General features: G+C 42.6%; 1 pseudogene; it reads right to left on the minus strand.

The window, feature by feature from the left end:
• Positions 1–10,240: 10,240 nt before the first annotated feature.
• Positions 10,241–21,520, minus strand: LOC121547736 (annotated as a pseudogene).
• Positions 21,521–25,278: the final 3,758 nt, after the last annotated feature.

The following is a 25,278-nucleotide window of genomic DNA, read 5'->3' on the forward strand; positions in this document are numbered from 1 at the left end:
TCTGCTAAATGACTAAAATGTCAAATGTCTTCAGTTCACCTGACTCTTCAGTTCACCTGACTCTTTGTATTGGCATTGGTTGATGCTTTGAAAGGATGTAGCCTACAAGCTGAACATCTAAGGTTTTGGGTTGCGAGATGAGCTGTTCAGGGGATGACACTGTGGCTGACCGCGTTAGCAGGCCATGGGGCTGTTGTGGTGTTCAGGTGGTTCCCCTCCTCAAGGTCCTGCAGTCAGTAGAATATCACCCCACAGTTGTCCATCAGGAGTGTGAAGCTGTTGTCTGTCATGGTGATGACCTGAAACAACAATACCCTTCTCCACAGGGAGCTAGAGCCCAGCGCAGATGAAGGAAACGAGGGAGGGAGTCATCAGAACACTCCAATTAAGCACACGAGTAGAGAGACAACCCTCAAAGGGATAGGTAGTAGAGAGCCAAGTAACCCTCTCAGGGATAGGTGTTCTATTCCCCAGAACATCTATGTGGAAAGGATCTGGTGGATAACCAAGAGTTCACTTAGTAAAAAAAAAAAAGAGTAGACTCACACGTGAGATTTGGTTCTGGGTTCAGAGATGAATGAAAAATAGGCCATGTTTTTTTGCTCTCTGTTTTTACTCATTTAAATATTTGCCTTCAGTGTCAACAATACCAAATTACTCAATCAGTATCACTGTTGCTAATGTTGCTATGGTTTCCTCACTGAATTAACTGTTGCTAATGTTGCTATGGTTTCCTCAGTGAATTAACTGTTGATAATGTTGCTATGGTTTCCTCAGGGAATTAACTGTTCCTCACACATTCTTGTGTTTACTGATGCAGTGAGTGGAGTACCCTTGGCATAACCCTACCATACAATCAACACAATGCATCATGTCACATAGATGTACACAGAAACAGCATTAATGGACCACAGCCGTATAGATTTGTAAACAGTAAACAACAGAGGGCTCTGAAATGGACCATTAATGACTGTAGTTGTGAGGCGAGTCTATACTCCTATATCACATGTTTCAACAGGTCTCTCTCTGTTTGCTTTGACCACAGAGCAGTTGTAACTGTCACCAGCTTTTTGCAAACTGCTGGTAAATCATTCCTGAGGGAGAGAGTCACCTTCCCTCTAGGTCATAACTCAATTGCAAACCGATCCCCATGTTGATTTAGTGACTTGCACTGAGGGTGGCTAAAACTCACAGTAAGTGTGTATTCTAAATGACACCCTCTTCCCTATGAGGTGGCTCATGGGCCAATGGCTCTGGTCAAAACTAGTGCACTATATAGGGAATATGGTGCCATTGGGCAAGTGCCCTACGTTTCTCCTGTTATGTACTGTATAACCTTTTTCTCGCTATCAGTGATTTATACGTCCAGATTGTGCCATTTAGTTTATTGCCTGGCTTTATTTGATAGATCTATTATGCCCATGTTTGTAGTCCATTATGCCCATGTTTGTAGTCCATTATGCCCATGTTTGTAGTCCATTATGCCCATGTTTGTAGTCCATTATGCCCATGTTTGTAGTCCATTATGCCCATGTTTGTAGTCCATTATGCCCATGTTTGTAGTCCATTATGCCCATGTTTGTAGTCCATTATGCCCATGTTTGTAGTCCATTATGCCCATGTTTGTAGTTGCAGAGGGAGGACTGTCCGTCCGTCCAGAAAGCTCCGGAAATGTTTGCCTTGGCTGTGTAGTGAGTTAGCCAGCTAGCTCCTGATGTGACCACACTCATCAATGGCTGGAGTTTACCCTGGCTGCTGGTGTTTCTCAGTTTGCTTGCTGAGGGGCCCTCGTGTTAGGCCTACTGCTGCTAGGTAGCTCTCTCTCTCTGCTCTCCCCCTCCCCTCTGTCTGTTCTTAATTGCAGGAGTGAAGTCTGCTGTGCGGGAGTCAGGGTTCCAGCTGCAGCTCATTCACCATAATCACCTCAGCCTTAAAGAACCGGTCAAACTTGCCACTCATCGTCAGATCATAGTCAAGACGACCATGTTAGTCTCGCTGCTGACTCAACCTGCTTGTTTTCGCTCTTTGTGTTTTTGGCCTGTTCTATTTATATTTCTCCTGTGCCACAGATTATTGGAACCTGACTCCTGCCTCCGCTTCACTCCTGCCACCACCATCCTGCTTTCCACTACTGGACCTCACATTTGGACTCACCACGGACACTAGGACGTTACAGTACCACTCCTGCTCAGAACCCTGGATCTGTTACCCTCCCTGTAGACCTGGACTTGCTCTTCCCCTATTTTTGGAAACCTGGACAATTTAACTTTGAAATAAACCTGTTAAACCTTCTCTGGCTCGGTGTAGTTGTCTGCATTTGGGTTCATATTCAGTTTAAATCGTGACACCTCGGCCCTGGTACCGAATGTACCATATTTAATGTCATTTTGCAGATGCTTTTATCCCAAGTGTGTCCAAGTGTACCATGTTTGAGGTCATTTTGCAGACACTTTCAATCAAAGTCTGTGTCCGATACAGTGTCCAGTGACTGTGGATTCAAATGAGGATATCTTTAACATAGACAAAGGTTGTTTAGCAAGCCATGTATGCGTCTGTCCCCTTTGTTTGTGGTAGAGTGAGCTGTGATGTAATACACTATACTGACACCTTACCTTTCATGGGAACACAAACATTTGCATATTGTTTCTGTTTTTGGGAGCGATACTAAGGCTTCAGTGACCAGAATACACACAGTCACTTCTGATTCTTAGTTATACAAGGGAATGGTGTTGCTTTTTTCACTGACGTGGTATTATTGACCACTAAGGCATTATGTTCTATTTCTCAGCTCAGTCGACAGGACCAGTAGTTACCTATGGACCAGTAGTTACCTATGATTCAGATGACTCCGACTGAGTAGAAGGACAAACAGTTTCCACAGACCCAGATGGACAGCAGGACACAGACGAAGTCATAACACCAATCAATCAAGGTGTATGACAAAGCCTTAAAGGGGGTATTCAAGCTGTATGACAAAGCCTTAAAGGGGGTATTCAAGCTGTATGACAAAGCCTTAAAGGGGGTATTCAAGCTGTATGACAAAGCCTTAAAGGGGGTATTCAAGCTGTATGACAAAGCCTTAAAGGGTCAATCAGCAGTTTATACATACATTTTTGAACCCATTGATTCTTTAAGAATAGAACTTAGAAATGCCTCATGAGCTTAGTTCAACGGTTGTATCCCATCAGAACCCAAAATACGCTTGTTTTACTCCAATATGTGTAAACAAAGTAAATGTAAACAAATACTATATAGCCTCAAAACATGGTTAAAACTATAATTGTTATATCATGGATGGTCAGTCCTTGTATCCATAGCTCTGTCTATGAATTTGAGAGTGGTTACATTTCTCCAGCCCCATCCCTCAGCTGTTTACAGAAACAGGGGCTTTGTTATTATTTCAACTGCTGATTGCCGCTTTAAGGTGTTGATAATACATCTGACACTGCTTTGTTCGGGAAGGGCCAACAACCGTGTGACGTGTCCACTGCCCCAGTGGACATAGAACACAGACTAGATGAGGGTAGAGATGCCTCTCTGAATGCTCTGACCACAGAATGAAATGGAACGCTATTGCATCTATATGGCTCCTGTGACACGGTTTGTTTTACACATTGATCGGAATGTTCCCTCTCACTTCCTCTGAGTTTATGGTTTGATCTCAAGTGTATGTTTTTTTAAAAACTATAAATCTATAAATCGAATAAATGTATCCATGCATCAGACAATATGGAGGAGACTCCTCTTGGTATCAGAAAGAGAATGTTGGATGCGTCCCAAATGGTACGCTATTCCCTATGTAGTGCACTCTATAGGGAATAGGGTGCCATTTGGAATGCATCCGTTGCGTAACAGAGTCATTATGTGTGGTCGGCGCTGAGATTTCACAAATCACATGAAAACTTGTTTTTGCAACACTTCACATGTGACATTTGACTCATTCTGGAATAAAACATATTTTTTTTTAAAACATCCCACTCCTTCTGTCACAGTTCAAATCACATCCCTAAACAGGCTCAGGGGCCTATGAGGACGGTGTATTCATCGACAGGATGTAATTCCTCTGCTGTAAGATCCCAGAGTCCTAGAAAACCACTCAAACCGAACTCACAACGAAGCCTTTTATCCCAGATTGCCTTGCTGTGTGCGCTGTGCAGTTGTTAACCAATTTAATAAACGCTACACAGTTCAGCTTCTGAACATGCAACGTGTCGGGATCCCTCAGTTCCACAAGGAATATTCTCTGGTCTCTCTACTCTTACTGCCATTGGTTCTTCAACCACTCCTGTCTTCCACTCTTCTCAACGCCTCCGGAGAGGAGACACGCTGGACAGTCCTTATTCTTGCCACAACCGTCTCCTTCACCCTAACAGGACGCTTCAGAAATTCGGGCACACATGTTCACCACCACAATTGCAGCATTTAGGCTCAGCTGGCATATGATACTCTGGGTAGAAAAATTTCCCATTATAACTACAAGGTACCAAACTGTACCAGTTCATATGTGTACCTGTGACGTGTACCTTTGACCTTTGTGAACCCCAGGTAACAACACTGTAGTGTACCCTAACCATACCCTTATTTGTTGAGAGGATGTTAGTGCATGTTCCAAGCAATTAGCATGAACCTGGTGACACTGCATACTTTACGTCAGGTGTCCTTGAGCACTGCTAGTTTTACGTTGATGGTGATCATTTGAAAATTTATTTACTTGATTCTAGGCAGCTTCTAGCAAAGTGCCGAAATGCATTCTTGCCAATAAGGGGTGTAAAGTAAGATAGGGTGATGTATAATGAAAGGTTTGTGTTGATTAGTTTTAGTTTCCATGGTTTCAAGAATGAGGCGGCAGCAGAGTAGAAGTCAGTTTTATGCCACGTTGACATGGGAACGGGGATAGAGAACAGACAACACATTCATGCCCTCCTCTCAGTCTATCCCTATCCTTTATAGCCCTGGGACTATAGCCCCGTACAGGGTGGTGCCTAGAAGCAGTCAGTACTGTCATAACAGACATGAACAGCCCATCCCAGATAAACTGATCTGAATAGCCCATCCCAGATAAAGGAATCTTTCCAACTGACACTGACAAGGATACCAGATAAACAACTGGGGTATGGCTGAGTGTTTTACTCTACACATATTAAAAATGACCCAATCACACTAAACTCTGGTTATTAACACCAACACTGGGGTTCTTTTACACCACTGAGTGTTAATTTAACTCCTGAATCAACACTACAAATGTTACACTGAAAAATCAACACTGTAAAACTGGTCAATTTGCTGTGTACAGTACACTGCTGGTTCACTCATACGCCCTTCTATTCTCCTACACTCTGCTCAATAAAATCACAGAAAATACGCGAAAAAAAAAAAACTGAAATCATGCAAAGATATCAACTATATCAAATAGTACTGTCAGTACTGTATATGTAAAATGAGTAAGGGAATACTAGATACAGTGGGGGAAAAAAGTATTTAGTCAGCCACCAATTGTGCAAGTTCTCCCACTTAAAAAGATGAGAGAGGCCTGTAATTTTCATCATAGTCACACGTCAACTATGACAGACAAATTGAGAAAAAAAAATCCAGAAAGTCACATTGTAGGATTTTTAATGAATTTATTTGCAAATTATGGTGGAAAATAAGTATTTGGTCACCTACAAACAAGCAAGATTTCTGGCTCTCACAGACCTGTAACTTCTTCTTTAAGAGGCTCCTCTGTCCTCCACTCGTTACCTGTATTAATGGCACCTGTTTGAACTTGTTATCAGTATAAAAGACACCTGTCCACAACCTCAAACAGTCACACTCCAAACTCCACTATGGCCAAGACCAAAGAGCTGTCAAAGGACACCAGAAACAAAATTGTAGACCTGCACCAGGCTGGGAAGACTGAATCTGCAATAGGTAAGCAGCTTGGTTTGAAGAAATCAACTGTGGGAGCAATTATTAGGAAATGGAAGACATACAACATTTTACATTACATTTTAGTCATTTAGCAGACGCTCTTATCCAGAGCGACTTACAGTTAGTGAGTGCATACCTTATTTTTTTTATTTTTCATACCCCCCATGGGAATCGAACCCACAACCCTGGCGTTGCAAACGCCATGCTCTACCAACTGAGCTACATCCCTGCCGGCCATTCCCTCCCCTACCCTGGGACAATTGTGCACCGCCCCATGGGTCTCCCGGTCACAGCCGGCTACGACAGAGCCTGGATTCGAACCAGGATCTCTAGTGGCACAGTTAGCACTGCAATGCAGTGCCTTAGACCACTGCGCCACTCGGGAGGCTAGACAAGACCACTGATAATCTCACGGGAGGCTAGCCACCCCACGGGAGGCTAGACAAGACCACTGATAATCTCCCTCGATCTGGGGCTCCACGCAAGATCTCACCCCGTGGGGTCAAAATGATCACAAGAACGGTGAGCATAATTCCCAGAACCACACGGGGGGACCTAGTGAATGACCTGCAGAGAGCTGGGACCAAAGTAACAAAGCCTACCATCAGTAACACACTATGCCGCCAGGGACTCAAATCCTGCAGTGCCAGACATGTCCCCCTGCTTAAGCCAGTACATGTCCAGGCCCGTCTGAAGTTTGCTAGAGTGCATTTGGATGATCCAGAAGAGGATTGGGAGAATGTCATATGGTCAGATGAAACCAAAATATAACTCAACTCGTCGTGTTTGGAGGACAAAGAATGCTGAGTTGCATCCAAAGAACACCATACCTACTGTGAAGCATGGGGGTGGAAACATCATGCTTTGGGGCTGTTTTTCTGCAATGGGACCAGGACGACTGATCCGTGTAAAGGAAAGAATGAATGGGGCCATGTATCGTGAGATTTTGAGTGAAAACCTCCTTCCATCAGCAAGGGCATTGAAGATGAAACGTGGCTGGCTCTTTCAGCATGACAATGATCCCAAACACACCGCCCGGGCAACGAAGGAGTGGCTTCGTAAGAAGCATTTCAAGGTCCTGGAGTGGCCTAGCCAGTCTCCAGATCTCAACCCCATAGAAAATCTTTGGAGGGAGTTGAAAGTCCGTGTTGCCCAGCGACAGCCCCAAAACATCACTGCTCTAGAGGAGATCTGCATGGAGGAATGGGCCAAAATACCAGCAACAGTGTGTGAAAACCTTGTGAAGACTTACAGAAAACGTTTGACCTGTGTCATTGCCAACAAAGGGTATATAACAAAGTATTGAGAAACTTTTGTTATTGACCAAATACTTATTTTCCACCATAATTTGCAAATAAATTCATAAAAAATCCTACAATGTGATTTTCAGGATTTTTTGTTCTCATTTTGTCTGTCATAGTTGACGTGTACCTATGGTGAAAATTACTGTCACGGTTTCGGCCGAGGCTGCTCCTCCTCCTTGTTCGGGCAGGCTTCGGCGGTCGTCGTCTCCGGAGTACTAGCTGCCACCGTTCGATGTTTCATGTTTGTTTGGTTTTGTCTGTTTGTAACACCTGTCCCTTGTTAGTGTTTGATTGTGTTCCCTATTTAGTTTCGTCATTTGGGTCAGGTGTTATGTGTGATTGTTTTTGTCAGCTGTTCGTGTTCATGGGATTTTGCTCTCTTTCTGTGTATTTTGAGAGTCCGCACTGCGTGCGCTTTTCCTTGTTTTACGCACTGTGTTGTGTGCGTTTTTGTCGTTCTTGCCTCCCGGTTGGATTAGGCTATTTTCTCCTGTTTGGAGTTGTTTTGCACCACTAAAAGACTGTTGACGAACTCTTGTGTGCCTGCGCTTGATTCCCTACACCACATCCACACTCAGCGTTTGTGACAATTACAGGCCTCTCTCATCTTTTTAAGTGGGAGAGCTTGCACAATTGGTGGCTGACTAAATACTTTTTTTCCCCACTGTACATGAACAAATATTCCCATTTAGGTACAGTTTAAAACATTCTCACATCTATCTTTTTAAACTGATCAGATTACTCAACTCCTGATGTTAAAGTTGAAACACTGAGGTAAACACTAATATTCAGGCACTATATAAAAATAAAAAATAAAGTAGAACCCGTCTTGCCATCCAAAGAATCCTTCTTGCCTTCCAAAGAATCATCAAAGAACCCTTTCTTCCAAAACGGTTCTTAAGATGTTAAAGGTTCGAGGTAGAACCCCATAACCACCTTTCCCATGCGCTGGCCAGCTACTCGATAATATTAACAGTCTATAACAATAGTCTAGCAACTACCTGACTGTGCAGTATATTAACTTATCTGTTCTATTCAAATACACAACAGGGCTTTGTGGGAGATTTATGGTTTAGTAAAATTACAGGCAAAACAAATGAGGGGGTGTGAAAATCAACACAACAAAGGCTGGCTCTCTTACAAACAATAGCACATTCTTGGCTGTAAACGCAATACACAGCCCTACATCCATTTAGCTATGTAACTATACCACTCTCCATTTACATTTAGCAGACGCTCTTATCCAGAGCGACTTACATTATTCTTTTTTTATTTTTTCATACTGGCCCCCCATGGGAATCGAACCCACAACCCTGGCGTTGCAAACGCCATGCTCTACCAACTGAGCTACCTCCCTGCCGGCCATTCCCTCCCCTACCCTGGACGACGCTAAAACTGAACTTAAAAACAGCAAGTGTTTATTTTGGACTGTCTCTCTGTGTTGTTATACCTTAACTGACCTGATGTTGTCAGTTAAGGCATAGACCACTGCGCACTCTCCCGAGTGGCGCAGTGGTCTAAGGCATTGCATTGCAGTGCTAGCTGTGCCACTAGAGATCCTGGTTCGTATCCAGGCTCTGTCGTAGCCGGCCGCGACCGGGAGACCTATGGGGCAGCGCACAATTGGCCCAGCGTCGTCCAGGGTAGGGGAGGGAATGGCCGGCAGGGATGTAGCTTAGTTGGTAGAGCATGGCGTTTGCAACGCCATGGTTTTGGGTTCGATTCCCATGGGGGGCCAGTATGAAAAAAATAAAAGTATGCACATTACTAACTGTAAGTCGCTCTGGATAAGAGCGTCTGCTAAATGACTAAAATGTAAATGTAAAATGTTGGAGCCTTCTAGCACATGACGGCTCTGGTCAAAAGTAGTGCACTATATAGGGAATAGGGTGCCGTTTGGAACGCACACTCAGTCTGAAGCAGAGAGCCTGAGGGGAGTTCCACAGAGGTCCTTATCACAGGTGGCTATGGAAATGACACATGCAATGGGCAGAGAGAGAGAGGAAAGCATGAAGTAATTTTCCACCCTCAACCAGGGAGAGAGACCAACCAACTGTCCTTTGAGATGGCATCTAGAGGTCACTGCCAAAATAATGGAAACACTTGAGTAAATGAGTGTTCTGGCGGCTCTGTTATGGTGTGGGGTGCATTTACCTGGTATGGTTTAGGTCCAATCAACCCCTAAGAGGGCAAAGGGAAACAGCAATAAATACACTGCCATTCTGAGTGATCACCTTCAACCAATGGGGAATCATTTATATCCTGATGGGAGTGGTCTCTTACAGGATGACAACGTCCCCATCCACAGGGCACGAGTTTTCACGGAATGGTTTGATGAGCATGAAAACAATGTGAACCATATGCCATGGCCGTCTCAGTCACTAGATCTCAACCCTATTGAACACTTATGGGAGATTCTGGAGTGGTGCCTGAGACAGCGTTTTCCACCACCATCAACAAAACACCAAATTATAGAATTTCTTGTGGAAGAATGGTGTCACATCCCTCCAATACATCTATGCCAAGGTGCATTGAAGCTGTCCTGGCTCGTGGTGGCCCAACGCCCTATTAAGACACTTTGTGTTGGGGTTTCCTTTATTTTGGCAGTTACTGTACCTGTATCTAGTCCGGGAAATCCCAGACCTAGGGCTCCAGTATGCTGGAACATTGTTAATGTGAGAGGCAACCCGTCTGCCTAGGGACACTAGCATATATCTATCTTCACACAGCGGCACCAGACCAGTGACCTTTACAGGCCTGGGTCACAGCCCTGTCCTATTTCCCATTACTTCTCATTTGCACGCCACACACTGTAACTAATGGCCCTGTTGACAACTATAATATAAATATAATATATTATAATATATAGCATATTATGTTATATTATTTGCTATCTGATGTGGGTTATAACAGTATACCAGTATTAGGGTAAATAACAGTATTATGTATTAACAGTATTAGGGTAAATACCAGTATTATGTATTAACAGTATTAGGGTTTTATTTATTCTGACAGATTCTCTGGGCTGTATGTACTTCAGCAGTAAATCTTTATTTAGATTTTCATTTTTTCAAGACATCAATGGCTGTTGATACAGTATGTGCAATCAATCAATTAATTAATTGTGGCTTTAAAACTTCATATTAGATTGAAAATTCAGGATTGCAATTACAGGTGTTGGCTCAAATCTGATTAGAAGAAAAGTAAGTACTGTAAATAGCTATGTTTAAATATAATATTTCAAATTCATACAACAAATCATACAACAAGTGCTTCCTTACATATGTAGTGAGAAGCCATTCATTGGCATGGCATTTACATTAACTCATTCAACAACCTTTAGCTACAATTGAAATAGCTATCTGAACTTTCTGAAAGTGATACCCATTCACAAGCCAGGCACAAAACATGGACATAATAATAATATCGACACTTACTTCAATTAAAGCTTAAAAGTGCAAGTTATCTGTATGCTAAACCTATAACTGAGTGCATTAGTGTTAGGTAGGTATCCCGAGACAGAAGAGTCATTTTCCAAGATTCCATGGAACCATAGAGGTCTTCCAGGTATGGAATGTTCCAGTGCTAAGGAGTCCTCCTCTGATAACAGGTTTCTCCCATCACACCAGTTGCCCCCCTCCTGTTGTTGGTGTGACTATTGTGAGTGTGTGTGTGTGTGTGTGTGTGTGTGTGTGTGTGTGTGTGTGTGTGTGTGCGCATGTGTTTAGTGTATATACAGCTTTGTTGCCTAAATACATGTTAGGAGAGTGAGTGAGACCATATTTTCCTCACGTTTCATCTGTCACAGTGTGTCTGTCCAGTGGAGAGCTCAGCTCGTAGTCAGAGGTGACCTCTGCAAAAGGTATTGTTCTCTCCCAACGCCATGGGCTCTCCGCTCTGCGGGTTGCTTTGACTTCCAAATGCTGTCAGTGTCCTGTCAGACGGACAGATGGGCAGGGAACAGGGACAGACAGACCTTCAGGCACTGTCCATGTATCTATAGAGGGTTATGTCGTACACAGGACTGTCCATCTATAGGGGTTGTACAAAGGGCAAACTGTTCGTGTCGTTGACCCTAAACTTCAGCTCTGGTCTGATAGGCTGATAGGTCAGAGTTCAGGTAGGCCTCATTGTGATGGGGTCCCTATAAAACCAGCTCATATCAAGGATCCAATGGACAACAGAAAAAATAGAGTCAATATGAGGAAACTGTATCAACAAAAATGTATTGAGGAAAGAGGTGTAAAGTAGTCTGTGTTCACCACTGGGGTATCTTGTGCAGTCCATTACCCTGAAAAAATAAGAGATGGAGAGATGATATTGTTAGAAAACGAAATAGGTCTAAAGTCATATAGATATGCATAGTGTAATGAAATTCCTAACGCAATATGAAAAAAGACTGAGTTGAAAGAAGGTCAAAGGCCGTAACACCAGAAAGAAGTCAGAAACCCACAGGACAAAGGAAGTAAAAGCCACGACTGGTCCAAAACAATAAGAGAAACAGATGGATAGACAAAACAACAAATCGTCCAATAAGACAAGAGCAGGAAGAGACTGAAGTGACAGGCTTGTCAAGGTGAAACGTAGACAGAGAGGGAATGCATTGTGATTGTGTGTGTTTACTGTATACAGTATCCACCTTTGTAGCCAAAATACCCCCCATGCTAAGAGAGTGAGACTAGTATTTTCCACCATTCTCAGAGGAGAAGAGGACAATGGACAGGGAGCGAGGTGAGGAGAATGTGTCAGAGGACAGCAGGGATACGTCCGAAATGCCACCATATTTCCTATTTAGTGCACTACTTTTGACCCGGCTCTGGTCAAAAGTAGTGCACTACAAAGGCAATAGTGTGCCATTTGGGACGCACACAAGGGCTTTCAATCTCCACCTACGCTGTGGCCGTGCTGCGTCTGTGTGTCTGCTGTCTCGTCAGTCCGTACTGACAGGATACTGCCCTCGCTGTGGGCCGCGTAGCTGTTATTGGTGGAGGCTCGGGGGATGTGAGACATTTCCTGCTGCAACCAGAGATACACAAGGGCAACAACATGCACATCATGATCCAAACAAAAGAGAAGGGAAGAATATTTAAACAAATGGATATTAATAAAGATTCCTCTTTCTTTTTAAAGAAAGAATTGAAAAACACAACAACAACAATCTGTGGCAGTATGTGTGTGTGTGCGTGTCGTGCCCGTGTGTACGTGTGCGTGTGTGTGTGTGTGTGTCGTGCCCGTGTGTACGTGTGCGTGTGTGTGTGCATGGACAAACAATTGATGGCCAGTACTCACATTCCCCATTCCCCTGATGATGAGTGCCAGCTCAGTGGGCTGGTAGACAGAAGGGTGGAGCTGACCACTGTACCCGCTGTATGGGGACACAACCTTCGGACCTGCAAGGTAAAACAACAAGAAAAACAATCGACAACATTAGATCCGAATCATACACTGAGTGTTCAAAGCATTATGTCTTTCCATGACACAGACTGACCAGGTGAATCCAGGTGAAAGCTATGATCCCTTATTGATGTCACTTGTTAAATCCATTTCAATCAGTGTAGATGAAGGGGAAGTTACAGGTTAAAGAAGGATTTTTAAGCCTCGAGACAATTGAGACATGGATTGTGTATGTGTGCCATTCAGAGGGTGAATGGGCAAGACAAAAGATTTAAGTGCCTTTGAACGGGGTATGGTTCTCACGCTCAACAGTTTCCCGTGTGTATCAAGAATGGCCCTCCACCCAAAGGACATCCAGCCAACTTGACACAACCGTGGGAAGCATTGGAGTCAACATGGGCCAGCATCCCTGTGGAATGCTTTCGACACCGTGTAGGGTCCATGCCCTGACGAATTGAGGCTGTTCGGAGGGAAAAAAGGGTGCAACTCAATATTAGGAAGGTGTTCGTAATGTTTTGTACACTTAGTGTATATGTCGGGACAATGGATACTTTCTTTATATTATCACATTTTCAAATCCTAAATCTCAATCAATCCCACTTAGTCAGACATCCACGGGCGCTCTCAAGCATTATTCTCTGGGTATTCAGCGTTCCCAAGCAACCAGTCATGGTAGCTTGGTGTTGCATTTAACCACCATGACAAGATCATAAACAACAGATGCAGGCGTTACGTCTATTATCTCCACTGTGCAGTCAACAGTACATCCTCTATGAAGGTAGGATGGATAATGCTTGGTTAATGTGAGAGAGAGTACATCCTCTATGAAGGTAGGATGGATAATGCTTGGTTAATATGAGAGACAGTACATCCACTATGAAGGTAGGATGGATAATGTTTGGTTAATGTGAGAGACAGTACATCCACTATGAAGGTAGGATGGATAATGCTTGGTTAATGTGAAAGACAGTACATCCTCTCTAAAGGTAGGATGGATAATGCTTGGTTAATGTGAGAGACAGTACATCCTCTCTAAAGGTAGGATGGATAATGCTTGGTTAATGTGAGAGACAGTACATCCTCTATGAAGGTAGGATGGATAATGCTTGGTTAATATGAGAGACAGTACATCCACTATGAAGGTAGGATGGATAATGTTTGGTTAATGTGAGAGACAGTACATCCACTATGAAGGTAGGATGGATAATGCTTGGTTAATGTGAGAGACAGTACATCCTCTCTAAAGGTAGGATGGATAATGCTTGGTTAATGTGAGAGACAGTACATCCTCTATGAAGGTAGGATGGATAATGCTTGGTTAATGTGAGAGACAGTACATCCTCTCTAAAGGTAGGATGGATAATGCTTGGTTAATGTGAGAGACAGTACATCCTCTATGTAGGTAGGATGGATAATGCTTGGTTAATGTGAGAGACAGTACATCCTCTATGAAGGTAGGATGGATAATGTTTGGTTAATGTGAGAGACAGTACATCCTTTATGAAGGTAGGATGGATAATGCTTGGTTAATGTGAAAGACAGTACATCCTCTCTAAAGGTAGGATGGATAATGCTTGGTTAATGTGAGAGACAGTACATCCTCTATGAAGGAAGGATGGATAATGCTTGGTTAATGTGAGAGACAGTACATCCTCTATGAAGGAAGGATGGATAATGCTTGGTTAATGTGAGAGACAGTACATCCTCTATGAAGGTAGGATGGATAATGCTTGGTTAATGTGAGAGACAGTACATCCACTATGAAGGTAGGATGGATAATGCTTGGTTAATGTGAGAGATATTTTATTTTTCCCCAGGTGGAAATGCCTGGTCCCCCTGTGAAATATCTGCCTACTATGATACTGTTGCCACACCTTGTTTGCTATTGAGACAGTACGGTAACGCAAACACAAGAAGTGATGTTGGGGCAAGCTGATGAGTGTGTGCGTGTGCGTGTTTGTGTGTGTATGTGTCAGTGTTTATGTATGCATGGTACACTGGTTAGGTCACTGTTTTGTCCTAGACAAGGTGTAATTACTAACTCCCATTGAGTCACCTGGTAGATCGGTGGGAATGGAATGTATGTGTGGGAGAGAGTGGTGGGTGAGAGAGAGGACTTGGTTGCTTAATGTTTAAATAAGTCCTCAGGCTAAACAAAGACAATTATGGACTTTTTCTGGTTTCATAGCTCTCTCTCATCACAAAGGATATCCTCCTTCGTTCTCAGTCTCTCCCAGAAAAAGTTGATGAGTTTTAAAACAAACATAATTTCCCGTTAATATTTAATAATAGTTCAATATGAATATAAAATCGCCAAATATGGAAGGGTTATTTTTCTCAAAACATTCTCCGTTCTCACCTCATTATTAGTTTCATATCGTTTATTTTCTTTCCTTTTATTTATCCAAACATGATATTCCACTCAGTAAAAAACGGACACTGACTGAACACTGTATGTCCCTCTACGTTATAATATTGTATTGATATAGTCTCGGAAATCCAAGACCTAAGGCAACATGCTAGAACATTGGTACATTGTGGGAGGCTAAATCAAATCTAACCTGCCTGTCTAGAGACTAGTCACCTGGTGCCAGCTGATCTCAACAGACCAGGACGTACAGTAGGTCAACCTCAGTCAGGACAGAGCTGCTAACTCATAAAGGCGCCATCCGCATTACCGTGTACTATTATCCCTCCCTCCCACTCTGACCTAAACCATTGTCTGCATCCCAAATGGCACCCTATTCCCTATAAAGTGCACTACTTTTGACCAGAGCCCTATGTGCCTTGGTCAAAAGTAGTGCACTATATAGGAAACGGGGTGTCATTTGGGACACATCACTTGTGGTGATGAGATGAGGCCAGGGCAGGCTGAGGGCAGGTAGAGCAGCATCAAAGAGATAGAGTGGGAGGAGTGGAAAGATACAGTGTCCTGTCTGGATCTGTTGCAGCCTGCAAGATCAGATACGGGTCACCAATAGGATTAAAACCACGTCAGCATATCAAATTCTTAAAAGTATGCAGATTGTACTGTATACTGGATGTGAAATTCAGTACCATTGGGTTTTCTTATCCATCTCGCCGTTTTTTTTCAACGTACTGTTTTCGAATATATTTTATTTCAGACTCCGGGTCGTTGAAAATAATGTATATTGGAATATGAACAAATAAGCCAACTGAAGTTCATTATATTTATAGTATTTACAGTGTGTGCAGAGTGTGCAGATTGCTCCATGTAGACAACAATGTTATTTTATTCATGTCTGACTGTACTGATGCAAGCCCCATACCTTCCTGAACCTTCTGAACCTCCCCTTTCTAATGTTTGTTTAGTGTGTTCGATAGATTCATTAGATGTGTTAGATACATTAGATGTGTTAGATATATTAACTGTATGTGAGTGGACAAAACATCCTGTCATCTAGTGAAGTGTACTTATTAGTGAAGCCAGGTAATTTATGTGGGTCACCAAGTGTGTGTGTGTGTGTGTGTGTGTGTATGTGTGTGTGTCGCTACATACCAGAGCTGGGCTCATCCATAGAGAAAGCCTTGTTCTCCATAAACATGTTCTGGGCTCCTTGCTCCCTCAGGATATTCTCATAGCCCACACCTCTGTTCGGGTCCTCTCCGAACCCTGGTGCGCCCCCCTCCTCCTCCCGGGTCAGAGAGCATATGTCAGGGATGGTGTAGAGGACCAGGAACACCCAGGCGTTGCTGACCAGGGCGATGGCCAGGGTAGGGTCATCCCAGCTGGGTCCGCCGGTCTCTCGTTCCCCCAGACGTACATGGTGATCCAGGCCACCCAGATGAACACAGAGAGGAGACCCGTGACGAGGATGAAGGCTCCCTCCTGGTGCCTCTGCTTGTGTTTCCCGCACAGGGTGGGTAAGGAAGCCACTACGACAGCTAGGAGAAGATTCAGTACGTAGATCAGCGCCATGACAAAGTCCTGGTTGATGATGTTACAGGGCACGTCTGCGGCCGTGCCTAGTGCTGTCCCTGTATCGTTGGGTGGATCGCGAACCACAGTGATGATCAGCCACTCCGTGTTGATGACCACCTCCACCAGCCAGAGCCCCAGGGCTCCCAGACACAGTACCCAGGCCCGGGGCCCCCGATTCCCCCTGCGGGCCAGGAGGTTCAGCCTCACACACTGCATGAGAAGACACGCGAAGCACCCGGCAAATAGCACCCCGAAGAGGAAGCGTCGCGAGGCGCAGGTGGCGAAGTCCTTCCCTACGATGAAGGAGAAGGTGAGGCAGAAGAGGCCCATGGTACAGAACAGGAAGCAGGCATGGAGGCCCATGGAGCTCCTCCTGTTCTTGTCTGTGATGAAGGGCAGGCTGGCCAGGAGGACAATGAGGAGGATGATGGAAGCCATCACGCCGGCCGCCGCCAACGACTCCAGAACGATGCCCCATACGGCACTGAGGTCACACAGGCTGTAGTACAGGGAGCCTACGTTGGAGCCACACCCCACCGGGGTCACGCTGGCAGCCATCGAGACGGGGAGAGACCAGAGAGTGGTGGCGGTGGTGACCAGAAGGAGATGAAGTCTCCGGGGTGTGTGGTCCATGGAGTTGAGCAGCACCTGTTCACACACAGATAGAAGAAGGACAGACTGAGGAGGTTGGCATATGAGGAGGTTGGCATACGAGGAGGTTGGCATATGAGGAGGTTGGCATTTGAGGAGGTTGTTAAGAGGGAGAAGTGAGAAACCGGTGACATTGTCATACATTGAAGAGTCACTCTCGATACACCCAAGCAGGTAAACATGAGTCAGGAGCAAACAGATAAAATCATACTATAATCAGGATGTAACGGCATATACCCACTTCACACAAACAACAGAGGGAAAGATTTGATTTCTGTTTAAAATGGCTTAGATGTCAACATTTTCTATGTAAAAATCCCAGACCCTTAGAAAGTAACAATAAGTCAGAAAACACAAAAACTGAAGGTATTTCTGAAGCTGGCAAGCCCTTTTGAGAATCATTGATAAGAGTTTGAAACAAATATAGAGTGAGTCCACTGGGTGAACATGATAACACTTAGGAATGTCAGTTGAGACACTCTTGTTGACTCAATACGCTCATAGGATACAGGATAGTACAGCAAACACACTCACTATAACACCACACATCCTATACACACAGTGTACAAAACATTTACATTTACATTACATTTTAGTTATTTAGCAGACGCTCTTATCCAGAGCGACTTACAGTTAGTGAATACATATATTTTTATACTGGCCCCCCGTGGGAATCGAACCCACAACCCTGGCGTTGCAAACGCCATGCTCTATCAACTGAGCTACATCCCTGCCGGCCATTCCCTCCCCTACCCTGGACGACGCTGGGCCAATTGTGCGCCGCCCATGAGTCTCCCGGTCGCGGCCGGCTGCGACAGAGCCTGGATTCGAACCAGGATCTCTAGTGGCACAGTTAGCACTGCGATGCAGTGCCTTAGACCACCTTCTTAATATTGAGTTGCACCCCCCTCCCTTTTGCCCTCAGAACAGCCTCAATTCATCGGGGCAGGGACTCTACAAGATGTGGAAAGTGTTCCACAGGGATGCTGGCCCATGTTGACGTCAATGCTTCCCACAGTTGCTTCCCACAGTTGTGTCAAGTTAGCTGGATGTCCTTTGGGTGGTGGACCATTCGTACACATGGGAAACTGTTGAGCATGAAAAACCCAGTTGCGTTGCAGTTCTTTACACACTCAAACCGGTGCGCCTGTCACATACTACCATACCACGTTCAAAGGCACTTACATCTTTTGTCTTCCCATTCACCCTCTGAATGGGACATACACAATCCATGTCTCAAGGCTTAAACATCCTTCTTCCACTTGTCTCCTCCCCTTCATCTACACGGATTGAAGTGGATTTAACAAGTGACATCAATAAGTGATCATAGCTTTCACCTGGATTCACCTGGTCAGTCTATGTCATGGAAAGAGGTGTTCCTAATGTTTTGTCCACTCAGTGTAAATGCACTGCTCCAACTATAAATTGAATTTGAGATTATGTGCCATGAGCCTTTTAAAGTTGATATTTTTAGACCAAGATTTCCCCCCTTTTGAAGAGTTTTTCAAACTCATCTAAACAACTGCCAACCTTTTTCAATCAACATCCCTACAGTAGCCCCAGACTTCTTTTAATGCTGTGCCGTGCCATTCCTCTCTGTCCCCGTCAGATTACATTACACTGAGCAGACATTTTATAACCAAATAGATGGCGTTGTTGTGGTGGCGAATGCTGTTCAGTTTCCTGCCATGGAGTCACTGCTCAGCCGTAAGAGAGACATACTTCTGTATTTCCATGTGCCTTAATTCAATAACCCTCATGTAATATCATTTTCTTGACAATTCTGCCAATAATGTAACTACATTTGTGTTGGGAACTAGGGAGTAAGTAGCAAAACATGTAGTCAATTGTTTGTGGCGGGAGGAAGTATGGAGAGCCAATTGTTGAGTTACAGAGTTGGACCTCTTGATCTTATCAAACATACAAACACGTGCATAGGTATAGGGTTACACACACACAGACACACACACACACACACACACACACACACACACACACACACACACACACACACACACACACACACACACACACACCACACACACACAGACACACACACACACACACACACACACACACACACACACACAGACACACACACACACACACACACACACACCACACACACACACAGACACACACACACACACACACACACACACACACACACACACACACACACACACACAGACAGACAGAGAGAGTTAAAGTGAGATTCAAGGTCTCAGTGGCATGCAGTAACCAAACAAAAGCCCATGGATATGTTAACCCAGGGGTTCTCAAAGTGGGGATACCGTCTTCGTTCTAGATTCGGGCTAAAATGAATCTTGTGTAGAACCACCTGCAACTGGACACAGATATTTATATGATACATTACAAAGCTCATTCATATGATAACTCATCATCAAGCTTTGATGATTTGAATCAGGTGTGTAAGGTGTTTTGCTAAGGCAGAAACTAAAATGTGCACCCCTTTGGGTCCCCAGGACCAGGATTAAGAAACACTAGGACCAGGATTAAGAAACATTAGGACCAGGATTAAGAAACATTAGGACCAGGATTAAGAAACATTAGGACCAGGATTAAGAAACACTAGGACCAGGATTAAGAAACATTAGGACCAGGATTAAGAAACACTAGGACCAGGATTAAGAAACACTAGGACCAGGATTAAGAAACACTAGGACCAGGATTAAGAAACATTAGGACCAGGATTAAGAAACACTAGGACCAGGATTAAGAAACACTAGGACCAGGATTAAGAAACACTAGGACCAGGATTAAGAAACACTAGGACCAGGATTAAGAAACACTAGGACCAGGATTAAGAAACACTAGGACCAGGATTAAGAAACACTAGGACCAGGATTAAGAAACACTAGGACCAGGATTAAGAAACACTAGGACCAGGATTAAGAAACACTAGGACCAGGATTAAGAAACATTAGGACCAGGATTAAGAAACACTAGGACCAGGATTAAGAAACACTAGGACCAGGATTAAGAAACATTAGGACCAGGATTAAGAAACACTAGGACCAGGATTAAGAAACACTAGGACCAGGATTAAGAAACACTAGGACCAGGATTAAGAAACACTGGGCTATAGTTTTAATATTCTATATTTGTAACATCTATAACATACGTTTGCATGCATGTGCTTCACCAAAGTTTGAATCGCAAAATCACTTCACAGCAGATGCTAGCTGCTTTTATCAACGCTAGTATTTACACACTAGTGTTGCTGGGAATTAGCTTGCAAAAAAAACAGAATAGTCCGCCAGAAGTTAAATAAAATTCAATTTAAATGTACTCTGTTGATTGTCTGTGGGCTTAGTCTTTATGCAGGGGGACATACAAAAAAAAAAAAAAAAAAACATCTAATGAAAAGTATAATTAAACAGAATTTCCAAACATGGGTCTGTTGTCGACCAGGACATCCAGTGCAATTCTAAAAGTTTGCCTAATTTCAGTTTATGTGACAAAACAAACAAGTGTAGAGAATCACTGTACCATCTAAACCGCTGTGAAATATATTTTCAGAAAACCGAAAATATTGTATTTTCAGCTGTTTGAAGCTGGTGTACAAAACCAATAGTAAAATACCCAAAAAATGAAATGTAAGAATGGGGAGCATGGAAATAGTGCACATAGAACAGATCTACCGAATGACAGATCTAGAACTCACATGTCTATGTGAATATGTTGGGGTCGCCCAAACAGTTACATATTGCAGCTTTAATTTATGTTTTATTAGATGTTTTTTTTCTCAATTTCCCTCCTGCATAAGGACCCAACCCTATGGACAATCGGCACAGTAAATTGAAATGGAATTGTATTTAACTACTGGCTTCTGGCGGACTATTCTGTTTCCTAGCAACGCTAGTGTGTAAATAGCGTTGCTAAAAACAGCTAAGCAGATGCCTGAGGCTCAATTATAGGCTTCTAACCATCTATTAAATATTGATATTTTTGGGAACACTTTGCAAAAACTCACGAAAGTTGTATAGTCTACGTATTTTGAGTGTCACTATTAGTGCGCTGTCCCCCACTACCTATTTTCACGGATGAAATGAATCTGTAGAGGACCTTACCTTCGGGTGTCTGACTATTGTATGGTTCTTGGTGGTCTTTGATAATGTCGCTATTCGTTCACCTGTTCTAAGCCAAAACGATAGAAAACGCGCTCAACGTTGTCTCCAGGTACCCTATCCACTGCTTCAGCAAAAAAATTAAATATTGAATTCAGGGTTGGATCTCACAAAACTAGGCGACTAGTGCTGAAGTCCTGTGGCTGTGATGTGGACTGCTGAGCGATTGGTCCCTGGATAGCGCCTTCTCGCTCTCTCTCTCTCTCTCGCGCGCGCGCACACTCTCACACCATTTTCATGAGGGGAGGGGGGGACGGGGACTTCCTAATACATTTTGCACTAGGTGTCTGGTTCGAATAATTAAATAGTTTACACTGGAAATACAGCACACTGCCACGAGCGCAAAGGTTTTGCGCGCCTCTCGTGCGCTCTATATCCAAGCTGCTGCATTTGACCGAAGTGAGTCGAACATTCTGTATCTTTACCATTGGGTCATCAAGACTAGAAATATCTATTCGCGCCTCTCCTCCGAATATGTATAGCCTATAATGAAATATATAGAAACCCCGAATGTGTCAATAGCCTAGTTGTGCATCTGCACACACAATATTAGAGGGAAATATGTATTTCTTCAGAGAGGAGGTATGATACCTGGTGGCAGTGGAACGCTTACCAGGCGACTGGTCCGACTGTTGATCAGTTTGACATCAGAGCCACAGGGTGGCGGCACACTCCATGTAGGCTGCTACTTAACATGTTAAACATGGAAGGCTGCTACTTAACATGTTAAACATGGAAGGCTGCTACTTAACATGTTAAACATGGAAGGCTACTACTTAACATGTTAAACATGGAAGGCTACTACTTAACATGTTAAACATGGAAGGCTACTACTTAACATGTTAAACATGGAAGGCTGCTACTTAACATGTTAAACATGGAAGGCTGCTACTTAACATGTTAAACATGGAAGGCTACTACTTAACATGTTAAACATGGAAGGCTACTACTTAACATGTTAAACATGGAAGGCTACTACTTAACATGTTAAACATGGAAGGCTACTACTTAACATGTTAAACATGGAAGGCTACTACTTAACATGTTAAACATGGAAGGCTACTACTTAACATGTTAAACATGGAAGGCTACTACTTAACATGTTAAACATGGAAGGCTACTACTTAACATGTTAAACATGGAAGGCTACTACTTAACATGTTAAACATGGAAGGCTACTACTTAACATGTTAAACATGGAAGGCTACTACTTAACATGTTAAACATGGAAGGCTACTACTTAACATGTTAAACATGGAAGGCTACTACTTAACATGTTAAACATGGAAGGCTACTACTTAACATGTTAAACATGGAAGGCTACTACTTAACATGTTAAACATGGAAGGCTACTACTTAACATGTTAAACATGGAAGGCTACTACTTAACATGTTAAACATGGAAGGCTACTACTTAACATGTTAAACATGGAAGGCTACTACTTAACATGTTAAACATGGAAGGCTACTACTTAACATGTTAAACATGGAAGGCTACTACTTAACATGTTAAACATGGAAGGCTACTACTTAACATGTTAAACATGGAAGGCTACTACTTAACATGTTAAACATGGAAGGCTACTACTTAACATGTTAAACATGGAAGGCTACTACTTAACATGTTAAACATGGAAGGCTGCTACTTAACATGTTAAACATGGAAGGCTACTACTTAACATGTTAAACATGGAAGGCTACTACTTAACATGTTAAACATGGAAGGCTACTACTTAACATGTTAAACATGGAAGGCTACTACTTAACATGTTAAACATGGAAGGCTACTACTTAACATGTTAAACATGGAAGGCTACTACTTAACATGTTAAACATGGAAGGCTACTACTTAACATGTTAAACATGGAAGGCTACTACTTAACATGTTAAACATGGAAGGCTACTACTTAACATGTTAAACATGGAAGGCTACTACTTAACATGTTAAACATGGAAGGCTACTACTTAACATGTTAAACATGGAAGGCTACTACTTAACATGTTAAACATGGAAGGCTACTACTTAACATGTTAAACATGGAAGGCTACTACTTAACATGTTAAACATGGAAGGCTACTACTTAACATGTTAAACATGGAAGGCTACTACTTAACATGTTAAACATGGAAGGCTACTACTTAACATGTTAAACATGGAAGGCTACTACTTAACATGTTAAACATGGAAGGCTACTACTTAACATGTTAAACATGGAAGGCTACTACTTAACATGTTAAACATGGAAGGCTGCTACTTAACATGTTAAACATGGAAGGCTACTACTTAACATGTTAAACATGGAAGGCTACTAATTAACATGTTAAACATGGAAGGCTACTACTTAACATGTTAAACATGGAAGGCTTCTACTTAACATGTTAAACATGGAAGGCTTCTACTTAACATGTTAAACATGGAAGGCTGCTACTTAACATGTTAAACATGGAAGGCTGCTACTTAACATGTTAAACATGGAAGGCTGCCACTTAACATGTTAAACATGGAAGGCTACTACTTAACATGTTAAACATGGAAGGCTTCTACTTAACATGTTAAACATGGAGGCTGCTACTTAACATGTTAAACATGGAAGGCTGCTACTTAACATGTTAAACATGGAAGGCTACCACTTAACATGTTAAACATGGAAGGCTACTACTTAACATGTTAAACATGGAAGGCTGCTACTTAACATGTTAAACATGGAAGGCTACTACTTAACATGTTAAACATGGAAGGCTGCTACTTAACATGTTAAACATGGAAGGCTACTACTTAACATGTTAAACATGGAAGGCTACTACTTAACATGTTAAACATGGAAGGCTACTACTTAACATGTTAAACATGGAAGGCTACTACTTAACATGTTAAACATGGAAGGCTGCTACTTAACATGTTAAACATGGAAGGCTGCTACTTAACATGTTAAACATGGAAGGCTACTACTTAACATGTTAAACATGGAAAGCTACTACTTAACATGTTAAACATGGAAGGCTACTACTTAACATGTTAAACATGGAAAGCTACTACTTAACATGTTAAACATGGAAGGCTACTACTTAACATGTTAAACATGGAAGGCTACTACTTAACATGTTAAACATGGAAGTGCTACTTAACATGTTAAACATGGAAGGCTACTACTTAACATGTTAAACATGGAAGGCTACTACTTAACATGTTAAACATGGAAGGCTACTACTTAACATGTTAAACATGGAAGGCTACTACTTAACATGTTAAACATGGAAGGCTACTACTTAACATGTTAAACATGGAAGGCTACTAAACATGGAAGGCTACTACTTAACATGTTAAACATGGAAGCCTACTAGTTAACATGTCACACAAGGAAGGCTATTGGCATTTTTTTACCCATTGGCTTTTGATTGTGATAATACCATTAGTTTGGTCTCGCTTTTAAACAGTCAATTGTCGGCTTTATTATTGCCATTCGATTGTTCTAAAAACACCACTCCCATCCTGATGTCCACCGGTTCATGCCACAATGAAACACTAAAGGTGGCTGCTGAAAGACAACTATAAGAATATAAGTTTGACTTTGGTTTCTTTCCTCAGGGTGTTGTTGTTGCTGTTGCACATGTGACAAGGTCATTTAATCCAAATTTACAACACCTGGCAATACCCGATGTCAGTTGTGGGACAGGTAGGCCAACAGTAAATTCATGTATGTGACAAATGGTCAGGACTGGTGACAGACACCAATGGACATAGAGTTGTTTGGGATTAGGGATGGAACCCCAGAGTCAGTTTAGCTACAGACTTGAAATAACATATAATAATAACATATAATAATAACATATAATAATAATAACATATAATAACATCATATAATAATAACATATAATAATAGCATATAATAATAGCATATCATAATAGTATATAATAATAACATAT

The sequence above is a fragment of the Coregonus clupeaformis genome, chromosome 31 (assembly GCF_020615455.1).
Source record: "Coregonus clupeaformis isolate EN_2021a chromosome 31, ASM2061545v1, whole genome shotgun sequence".
NCBI lineage: Eukaryota > Metazoa > Chordata > Actinopteri > Salmoniformes > Salmonidae > Coregonus > Coregonus clupeaformis.